This window comes from Pyxicephalus adspersus, chromosome 11, assembly GCF_032062135.1.
Source record: "Pyxicephalus adspersus chromosome 11, UCB_Pads_2.0, whole genome shotgun sequence".
NCBI lineage: Eukaryota > Metazoa > Chordata > Amphibia > Anura > Pyxicephalidae > Pyxicephalus > Pyxicephalus adspersus.
In genome coordinates, this window is record NC_092868.1 from 3,028,178 (window position 1) to 3,038,331 (window position 10,154).

The window sequence follows — 10,154 nt, forward strand, 5'->3', positions numbered from 1 at the left end:
TTCTGCAAAAGAGAACAGCCTCTTCTCCACGGGGTGAAGAATGTCCCGAAGGTGGAACAATCCCCTCTCTCTCCAGGGTTGCCACATCCCCTTGGTAAGACTATCAGGCAACAGGGGATTGTGTATAATAGGTGTCAGAACCGATGCTGTGGAGGATAAGCCATATTTAATTCTATAGGACCGCCATAAATTCCTGGTAAACAGCATTGGCGAAAGTAATTCCTTATCTGCTAGTAGGAGGGAGGAGCTCCAAAGCATCACATTAGGATGGATTGGAAAAATCCAGGATTCCTCCAATTTCCTACAAATAGTGGCGGAATATAATGGGGTCCAAAAAGGTAAGTAACGTAAATGAGCCGCCACATAATATTTAAGAAGGTCCGGAGCTCCCAAGCCTCCAAGCTCCCGTGGTGTACAAACTACCGACTTAGAGAGTCTATGTCTCTTATTGACCCATATAAAGTTCAAGAAACACGCCTGCAGTTTCTTCAAGGTCTGTACAGGAACCCGCACTGGGAGGGTTTCAAATAGATATAGAAGTTTGGGTAGAAGCATCATTTTTACTGAGGCTATACGTCCCAAAAGTGATAACGGGTGTGATGTCCATTTGTTTAAGTACTTGTGTAGTTCTAGGAACAATGGGGGAAAGTTATATGCATATAGTTGGCCATATGTAGCCGTTATCTGGGTACCTAGATAACTAATGGAGTGTTCCCGCCACGTAAAGGCGTATCTATCTTGCAATGCCAAAAGTTGTGGATGTGGCATATGTAAAGGTAGGGCCTCAGTTTTAGAGGAGTTCACCTTGTAGCCAGAGATTTCACCAAACGAATCTAGTTCAGACCATAGATTTGGTAGAGTAATAGTGGGGTGTGTTAGAGTAAGGAGCACATCATCCTCATAAAGCGAAATCTTATAAGAGGAGTCCCTCACCCTAACCCCTTGGATGTCCGGATTAGATCTAATTTTTGCTGCCAAGGGTTCAATACATAATGCAAACAAAAGTGGGGATAATGGACATCCCTGACGTGTACCATTTTTAATAGAAAATTGTCTGGAGGAGGCATGGGGTAAATTAACTGATGCTGTCGGACTGCTATAGAGGGACCGGATTGCTCCGAGAAAAGGTCCCGAGAAGCCGAATTTGGTCAACGTGGAGATCATAAAAGGCCAACTAAGGCGATCAAACGCCTTTTCTGCATCCAGACTAAGAATTAGGGACGGAGTTTTACGTTTGTTAATGATGTCTATGACATCAATCACCTTACGTGTGTTATCACTGGCATGTCGGAAGGGGATAAAACCAGTTTGGTCACCATGTACTAAATATGGCAGGAACTTTGCAAGTCTATTAGCCAGCAATTTGGTGTAAATCTTGAGATCCGAATTAAGCAGCGCTATGGGTCTATAGTTAGCACAGTCCACCGGATCTTTACCTGGTTTGGGTATAACTGTTATATGAGAGCTGGACATGGAAGGTGGGATAGGCTTACCCTGTAAAAAGTCATTAAATAAAGACTCCAAGTGTGGGAGTAATTCTGGCATAAAAGTTTTGTAATACAAGTACGGTAGGCCGTCTGGACCAGGGGCTTTATTGGAGGGAAGTTGGGAGATAATTTTAGAAATTTCATCTTCGGTGATGGGTCGGTTGAGATGTTCCAGATGCTCTCCCGACAGCTTGGGAAGATCTAGGTCTGCTAAGTAGGAGTCCACTTTCCCCTGTAAAGTGCCCCCTAAGGGGGCCTGTGCTTGGTGCACCACTTGGTATAGTTGGGTATAGTACTTTTCAAAGCAAGAGGCTATACTGGAGGGGTCATAACGCATTAACCCACGGTCATCTTTAACAGCCATGGGAGAAGCTTGAACCCGAGCATCCCTAAGTTTGCGTGCTAACAGTGTGTCGGCCTTATTGCCCTTGTGGTAATACAATTGTCTGGTACGTTGCATCATCCAGCTGACCTTTCTCAATTCCAAGGCCCTTAATTTAGAGCGAAGGGTGGTCACTTCCCGCAAAAGACCCAAAGAGGGCCTATTAGCAAGTTTTGCCTCCGCTGAGCGCAACTCCCGCTCAGTCAGAGTACGTTGCAGGGTAGAATTACGTTTTAGGCGAGAGCTCAGGGCCACGCAATGACCTCTAACCACCGCCTTATGAGCCTCCCAAAGTGTAGAGGTATGAGCCACTGAACCCTTATTTTCAGTGAAATAATTTTGGATACCTGTAGTAAGGTCCAATTTGGTGTTAGTGTTTTTAAGGAGAAAGTCATTTAATCTCCAGTGACATACCCTAGTCTGAGAGGGGGCAAGAACAACTTCCAATGTAACTGGAGCGTGGTCAGACCATGTAATGGGAAAAATGTCAGCCGACACACTGTTCCGCAGTAGCGGAAGATTGATAAAAATATGATCAATCCGAGTGTGAGTGTGATGAGGCGGAGAGTAAAATGTGAACTGTCTGCTCGTTGGGTTCTGAATACGCCAACTATCATATAATTGGTAACGCCTGATAAGTTGTCTAAAGGCTTTAGAGTGCTGCAGGACAGAGGCAGGCGGGGGGGAAGCATAGGCAGACAGTCTGTCCTGAGTTGGGGAAAAACTTATATTAAAATCACCCCCCAGGATAAAATAAGTATGGGTAAACCCGTCCAGTAAAGCCAATACTTTGGAGAGGAATGGTAGTTGACCCACGTTAGGAGCATAAATGTTACACAAAGTCAAAGAGACTCCCTGCAGCAGACCATGTAAAATTATGTACCGACCATCAGGATCAATGATAGAACTTGTTAGAGTAAACTTAACGGAGTCTTTGATTAAAATGGCTACCCCTGCCTTCTTTCTGGAAGGAGAGTTTGCCATATAAACCTGAGGGTAGTGCTTGGAGATAAAATTAAAAGTGCCAGAGTGATCATAGTGTGTCTCCTGTAAGAAAACAACCTCCGCCATATGGCGTTTAAGTTCCCTGAGCGCCAACTTCCTCTTAGTATTAGAGTTCAGCCCTTTAACATTCAGAGAAAGAATTTTAGTCACCATTAAAAATACAGTTTGATGAGGAGCATATTAACCATGGACCAGCTAAGAGAGAGACACACAATTTGCATCCAGTGAGGACCGTAAACAATGCATGATGCCCATATAGGGGAGGAGGGGAAAAGAATACAGGGACAAAAAAGAAAAAAAAAAAAAAAAAAAACAAGACAAAAAGACCCAAAAAAAAAAAAAAAAAAAAATGAGACACACACATTGAAAAACAACTTGAAACAGTCGCGATATGGCGACTAGGGAGCGTCCGACACTCACCGGTCCCCAGAAGTCCCTAAGGCTCACTGGGGAACAACAGCATCTGGCGAGTGTTCCAACACTACCAAGGGGGCCAGAGCCCAACAGTCTCCAGAGCATTAAACAGACCTGAAGAAAATTGCCTGAAAACTCAAATCGACCGGCACCGGCGGTCCAGCAAAACATGGGCTTCAAGGGGACGCCCCGCACCCCACCCCACAAAACGGGCCAAGTGCGGGACCCCCCCAAAAAGCCCCAGGGCAAAACAGCAACACATCAGACATATAACCTCATATGTATCATCAGCTAAGTCCAACATAATAAGTCGGTAAAGAACAAAATGACAAGGCATTGCATGAGCCCATTAAGTCAGCATGAAGATATCAAAAACAGAGAATCCCATGGCTGATCAGACCCCCGTCAGTATCGCCCACCGGCCGGCGGGGCGGGGGACGGGGAGGAACGCTGGACCCTTCTTCTTTGCTTCTTAGGTCTGACTTCCTGCCATTCTGATGAAGAGGAGGGCCAGGGGTGGTGAATCTCCCATCCTGGAAGCTTGGGCATAGTGATCTCAAGGTCTCTGCAAAAGGAAGGTAGATCTTCTGGGTAGCGTAACACCGCTGAAATACCATCCCTGCGTGCTGTTAGGATCAAGGGTAAGCCCCATCTATAGGGTATAGTATGATCCCGTAGCATGGTAAGAAGTGGGTGGAGGAGGCGCCTTTGTTGAAGGGTGTGCCAAGCTAAGTCCTGGAATAGTTGCAGGGGAGCTCCGTCAAACTCCAGATTACGCATATTTCTCGCAGCAGTCATAATCTCATCTTTGAGGGCTGTATCTGTGAGGTGACAAAGAACATCCCGTGGCCTTGCTGCCGAGGCGGATTGTCTTGAAGCCCGGAATGCCTGAGAGATATCTATAACATGTGAAGAAGGGCGCCCCAAAAGGCGGTTGAAAAAAGCTTGCAGCACCAACTTCAAATCAGGGTCACCGGTGGCCTCCGGTAAGCCACGGACCCTAATGTTGTTTCTGCGGGTCTTATTGTCCATATCTTCCAGCTGGCGGTAGAGATCTCTGATTTTTAGATGGTGGTCTTTTGATTTGTGGGTTAATGTCTCTATGTCACCTTGGGCCTGATGTAAATTCTCATCAAGATCACCCACTCTCCCAGCTAGGGATTGGAAATCAGCACGTAGGGCCCCTATTTCAGAACGTAGGGTGGAGTGCACTTCGGTAATAAGCTGCTGAAAATCTGCTTTGGTAGGTAACAGTTGTAGATGTTGCTGCCATGAAGGGCCAACAGCAGGAGTACTATGCCCAGGGCCTGAAGCATTAGGACTTGAAGCGCCTACAGCCACATGTTGTATCATAGCAGGCCTTCCCAAGGGGGGGCCAGGTGCACTGGGCTGAGAGCCCAAAGGTGGCAAGGCCTCCCTGTGTAACTCAGGGGGACCTGAGACCTGGGGGCCAGGGGGATCTCCTGACACTTCGCCCCAAGGAGAGGATATAGCTGTAGGGCAGAATATAGTCGGGATGGTATCATCCATGGAGGCATAAGGGCCTCCAGGAGAGCAGGTTATCCCCCCTGTCGGGAGTGTCTCCGGGGGAGGGGAGCCCTCTACAGAGGGAGAGAGACTCACCCCAGCCTGCGATGCAGCCTCCAGCAAATCTCCTCTTCTGCTTCTAGTTGGCTGTGCAGAGGAGCAGGGATCAGTCAACGCAGGGGGACAAGCGGCTGCAGCAGACTCCCGGTGCCGCGTGTCCCCGCTCCCCGCGTTCCACGTGGACCGTGGTGAGGCAGGAGCCGACGCCATCTTGGAGTCCCTGGGTGCTGTAGAGGAATCGCTCGTAAAAGCCCTAATCGAGGGCTGGGAGGAGGAGGAATGCTGAGCGGGTGTAAGGGGGAGCTTCCCCCCTCTGCCCTGCTTTGATCTTCCCATGCTGCCGGGTGGAGTGTGCCCTGCAATTGTCGTATAGCCGCCGGTGCCGTCAGAGCCAGGCTAACATGCGGCCATCTCCGGAGATCGCCAGGCCACGCCCCCCGAGAGGATACATTTTTATCAGTGAAGCTGGGTGATCCAGCAAGCCTGGAATTGATTTCTTAAAAGTCACCTGCTATTTGTTAGCAAATGTTTTCAATTCTTAACAAGATCTAGGATTGGAATAGAATGGATCCTGGAATGGGACTGATCCAGGATTGAAAACATTTGCTAACAAATCTAAATCCAAATATATTCCAGGTTTGCTGGATCACCCAGATTCACTGATGAAAGTGTATCCTCTCCAGCCTTGGAGAGCTTTAATAAATCAGGCCCTATGTAACCATTGACACGCATGGGATTTATGGCTATGGCCATCAATATAACGGGGCCATTCTTTCGCTGATTGGTAATCTAAAGGGGGTCTTTTTTTCACTAACAACATTGTTATTGGACCCCTTCCACACTGACTACTAGTTACTGGGGCCCTTCCTCATTCACCACCAATCTATTTGATTCTTCTTTACAACCAACAATGTAATGGAGACCTGATCCCATTGGCTAAATATATATTGGAGCATTTCACTGACCACCAATGTAAGAGGGCCCTTCTACACTAAGATGTAATCTATTGGAGCACTTCACTCACCACCAATATAGGAGGGCCCTTTTACACTAACCTGTATTCTATTGGGGCACTCTACTGACCACCAATCTATTGGAGCTCTTCTCCATGAATCACAAATGTAACAGAGACCATCTTTCACAACTACCTTTGTAATGGAGCGTTTCACTCACCACCAACTCTCCAGTAACCACCAATGTAAGGGAAGCCCTCTCCATTGATTACTAATCTATTAGTGTCCTTTCTCCACTGGCCATCAATTGTTTGGGGCATTCTTCTACTAACCACCAATGCAATGAAGACCACCTCCCACTGGCTACATTTGTAATGGATCATTTCATTTATCACCAAAGTAAGAAAGCCCTTCTACACTAACTTGTAATCTATTGGAGCCCTTCTTTAATGATCATCAATCTTTTGGGGTTGTTCTCCATCCACCACCTATACAATGGAGACAAACTACTTTGGTATTCGTAATTTAATAGACCACCAAGAAAGTGAGACCTTCTCCACTAACTACAAGTCTTTCAGAATCCTTCTCCTTCGATTGGATCCATTGGATTCTTCTTTACAACCACAAATGGAATGTTGACCTTCCCCCACTAACTAACTACTTTTATATCAGAGCATTTCACTGACCACCAATGTAAAGGACATTTCTCCACTGACCACCAATGTAAGGTTGACCTTATGCAGTACCTGCACATCTTTTTAAGCTATTCTCCATTCACCAACCATCAATTGGGTTCTTCTCCCTCAACCATCGATGCAATGAAGACCTTCTAAAACTGAATACTTTTGTATTGGGAATTTCACTGGCCACCAATAAAAGGCAGACTTTCTTCACTAATTTAAAGCTTTTTACCTCCTCTATTGACCACCAATCTATTGGATCTTTTTTAATACCACCAATGTAATGGTGGCCTTCTCCCACCGACTACTTTTGTAATGGAGCATTTCACTGACCACCAAAAGCACATTTCTCCACTGATCAAGATCAATGAATAGGAGATCTCCACCAACTAAAAATCAGTTGGACCCCTTTCACAATGACTACCGATGTAAAGGGCCTTACTGACCACAAATGAAAGGGAAATCCTAATCTGGATATTTGTCCCAGGAGCCACTGAACAGAATGAGAACAACAGCTTTTGAAGGAGAGCTGGAAGCCTTCATACTTCCATAGTATCTGCCTTCCTTAAAGTGCATGCAAGACTAGAAATCTATTTAGAGTTATCTTTGGCATCATGTCATGTATACCTTTTTGATAAGATGGTCATTTACCTATGAGGTTTCCCGTCATTTTCCAAACTTCCGGTTTTAGGGTGACAACTGTTTGTTGCTTGGCTTGTGTTAGGCATCAATGTTGTCAGCCTGTTGTATTAGGTTTTTCAGTAAGTCATTGGGCTTCCTATCAGGTCTACAAGATATTAGCCAGGCCAATGGTTAACCTAAAGATTACTCACATGGACTGTCAATGCTGCTGCAGAACATTAGGCAATAGATTGGTTTTATCGGCTTAATGCACTGTTACTTGCAGGAACTCTAATTGAGATACCGTGCAACAGAAAAACAAAAACATTCTGTTTGATTAAGAAATCTGAATGCAGTAAGGCATGGAGCCAAACATATTAAAAACAGAATAAAGCATTACGCACAATTTAAAACATATTTTAGAACATGGCAGATCTTGTAAAACCAGATTGCTTCTGCAGTGACAAATGAAGTTACTGCTATCTCTGTGCCAATTCAGATCAGCCGCAGGAGCAATATCTCATTTCAGAATACACAGATTTCATTTAAAAAAATAATAACCTCAGTACATCAACCAGGTCAGGAGAATGGAGACAATGGTGCTGCCATTTATATTAACCAATCACATTTCGTCTTGAAATTAAAATGTTTTCTGATTTGCTGATACAAATACAAAACTCTTTATATCAATTAAAGTAAACTGTAATCATAAAAAGATAAAATGTATAACATTCATAGCACAAATATCTAGCTACCCATTTATAAGATATGATCCCTGCTTAGCCAGCACCCCAAACTCCACCCCACTGTTCCCCAGGACCATAGTCTTGATTTGCTAATAAAATTAGCTTTTCATTTGTGAATTATTACCCTGCAAGAGATAATTCACTTAGCTCAGTGAATGCAGTGACAGTTCTCTTTGGAATCAGCACTAAATCCAATGCTAGGTAATTGAATATTCCCATTCGTGTGATTGGATAGTTGGAGTCACCAGAGCTTTACCTCTTTTATTAAGCTAGGTGAGATATCTTTTGCAAGGGTATAATTCTCGTTTCAATGTAAACAGCCTAAATTTAAATCTAAAACTCTTACAATATCAGCCATTGTTTGTGAGGAGAAACCTGTCCCCTGCAAATATGTTGAAGAAGGGGGCCTAATGGGCCCAAACAATGGTCCATCTGTAGAGGTCCATTATTCGAACCCCACCAACAAGGTGTTGGTCTCCTGCTGATACAGAGCTATAGATCTTCAATCAGTAAAGCTCATGGTCACTGCTGATTACAGATTTTTAAGTATGACCCAGCAAAGGGTGTTTTGGACCTCGTGAACCTCATGCGTGGAGAAAGACCTTCGGGAATCCAGGCCCCTTCTTTACAACATGCTTACAAAGGGCTGTTTTTTTGGATTCGAATGTCTGTTTTGAACAAAACTTAGACTTTGTATGCCCTTTATTTGTTTTTTGCTAGTTTGAAGTGGATATTTTATAAAGCATCAGGGGGTACCTACTCTATACAAAGGGCATAACACAATTTTAATATTGTCCTTCTTTGCAATGAATAATCACTACTAACCTTAGTAATACCTTGCAGCTCATTATTGGTATTGTCCATTCCAGTTGTCCTATTAAACATTATAATCAGTGTTCTCCCCTTTTAGCTGGACTACCACCCAGCACTTTTCGGTAACCACCTGGCTGTTTTTAGGTGGTTATTAAATAGTTGGGTTACATTACTGGGAGCACCATTTACCTACAGCTTCTTCCCATCCAGTTGTAACAAAACTTTGGGGAGAATATTGATATTGTTGGTTTGTTCCATCCTTTAAAATATCAGGTCTGTCCGTCTCGTCTGTCCTGTTACCTGTCTTGCTGCTGTCAGCAGGAATCTGCTCTACACCTTGCTCGTATTTCTGCAGGCACACCTGCAAACACTCACAAACATTTGATTCTTACCTGCCCCTCTCCTGCCCAGGACTAAGAGTTCACTGGCACATGCCAGTATTTATAAAGGTAACCAGTGTGCACAGAGCACAGCTCAAAGGACTATTTGCATAAAAAAGAAGCTTAAAGCCCAGGTCCTCCCATCATAACTTATTAAAGAAAGACACAATGAGTCCAGGCGATGCAAACTGGCAGAAGACCAAGGTCCAACTGCACAAAAAGATGATCTAATGAAGATAAATATGTTAGTGTGGCTGTTCTACGTTATATGATTCTATGTTATTAAGGTTATTACTTTCTCACACCCCACTGAACCGAAAAAAATGCTAATAAGCACTAATCAAAATGCCAAAGGTTGCAAGGTAGATATACTCCCAAAATGAGTAACAAATTATGCAAATAAGGCAGAGGGAACAGTGATGGGTTTATTAGAATAGCAAGAGGTTCATTTGATTGTTAAAATGGCCATGAACCATCTTGGATCATCCTTCCATATTCTTTTCCATAATTGGAAATGGAGACCTGGACCTGACGTGCTGTAGAGGGACATAACCAGAACGTGAAACCCAATGTACACTGTTTCTGGCTAATCGATAAACCTCATAAATGGGTCAAGCCATCCCACCAGCTTCTGGTTTTCCTTGGCTTCCAGTACCAAGAGATTCTACCCTACTATCGTATTATCCATAGTACAATTGTTAAGGCCTCCAGGGATGCAAAGCTGCTGGTTTTGCAGATGTTCCTATTTCCTATTTCCTATTTTCCTGTTTCCATTTATTTATTTTTTTTACCAATTGCTTGTCAGACTAAACTTTCTGGAACTTTCAGGTCACCCACTGCTCTGTATTGTACAAGCCTAATGTTGTTCCTGTTAATGTCATGGTGACATCCCACTTGAGTTTTCCAAGTTTCAAAGAGTTTGGCCAAACCACAACTAAAGAACATTCTTAGAAGTTAAGCTGGAAAACAAACTGGACTACAGCTACTGATTAGGTTCATAATAGGAGACAAAAATAGATACCGTATTTTTCGGCCTATAAGACGCTCCGGCCTATAAGACGCACCCAATTTTAAAGGAGAAAAACC